General features: G+C 37.7%; 1 long non-coding RNA gene across 1 annotated transcript; it reads left to right on the top strand.

Moving 5' to 3' along the window:
- Positions 1-25: 25 nt before the first annotated feature.
- LOC107089043 lies at positions 26-720 on the top strand. Its single transcript, XR_001481412.1, has 3 exons — positions 26-165; positions 287-430; positions 579-720. It is a non-coding gene; the product is annotated as an uncharacterized LOC107089043 (long non-coding RNA).
- The last annotated feature ends 523 nt before the right edge of the window (positions 721-1,243 follow it).

Raw genomic sequence — 1,243 nt, 5'->3', positions numbered from 1 at the left:
GGACATGCATCCAATGTCAGTATGTGCACTCAACTTGGGTGCGATCTAAAAGCAGACCCCTGTGAGCCCTTGAAGACCCATTTTCCACATCCAGTAACCAAGGACAATGTTTTTGTTATGATGGACGCTTGCCACATGCTGAAGCTGACACGCAATATGTTGCAGGTACATGCTCATTGTTTCAAATATCTGCTCTGATTGAGTCTCTCCGCTTTTTATACATTTTGATTGTATTTACATGATTGTGCAGAATATAGTGCTTTACAAAAAAAATCTGATTCTGCAGGCATACAGCCCCATTGGAAGCATACATGGCAGTATCAATTGGAAGTACATAGTCCATCTGAACAATGTCCAAAAGAAAAGTGGACTACATGCTGCCAATAGAGTCACAGATAAGCATGTGAACTTTTCTAATCAGAAGATGAAGGTATGTTTGTATGATGCTTAATGTATAGAGGGCCGCAGTAGTAATGGGCTCTAGGGCTATATCTGTATATATTGTTTTATTTTATATAAACTTTTAGATGTTTGTAGCGCTTATAGGCACTTAATTTCTCCTTTTACACTTTATCAAGGTCTCCCTGGCTGCTCAGACTTTGAGTAGCTCTGTGGCAGTGGCGCTCTGCACGTTGCAGGAGTTGGGCTATGCAGAGTTCAAAGATTGTGAGGCTACTGCAGAATTCATAAAGGTAATGCAGCAAGGGATTTGCATTGTTGACCAAAATCATCTTCAACATTTGAGTGAATTATTGCTTTAACCCATTTAATCCTTTAACGCTCACCTTCCATTTGTGGTTGGTCTGTAGGCAATATTTAAAATGTGAATGTCACCAGAATTAACCCTGTATCTTTTTATTTATTTATTTTTTTAATTTAGGCATCAAGAACAATTAAATAATTACTGAACATCCTCAAATTCAACAATATGCTAGAAGTTGGATAAAACTCTTTATTCCCACCTCATACTTACATCAGAAACCCCCTTATTGCCACATCTCAGATTCACAGGTTTAAATCAGTGCAGTAATTTAATAAAAAAATGCATAGCCACAGAGGAAATTGAGACAAATCATACTATGCCTTATCCTTTGGTGTTTACTATCTGATACTTGTTGACACTCAGTTACAGTGATATTTTTTTGTGCTTCTAGTAAATTTAGATATTTGTTTATAGATAACAGACAGGCTGTTTGACATCTTGAACAGTCGCAATCCCAGAGGCAAAGGCTTCAAAGCACCC

This window comes from Cyprinodon variegatus, unplaced genomic scaffold (genome assembly GCF_000732505.1).
Source record: "Cyprinodon variegatus isolate N-32 unplaced genomic scaffold, C_variegatus-1.0 Scaffold236, whole genome shotgun sequence".
Classification (NCBI taxonomy): Eukaryota; Metazoa; Chordata; class Actinopteri; order Cyprinodontiformes; family Cyprinodontidae; genus Cyprinodon; species Cyprinodon variegatus.
This window is presented reverse-complemented; position numbering and strand designations above follow the sequence as displayed.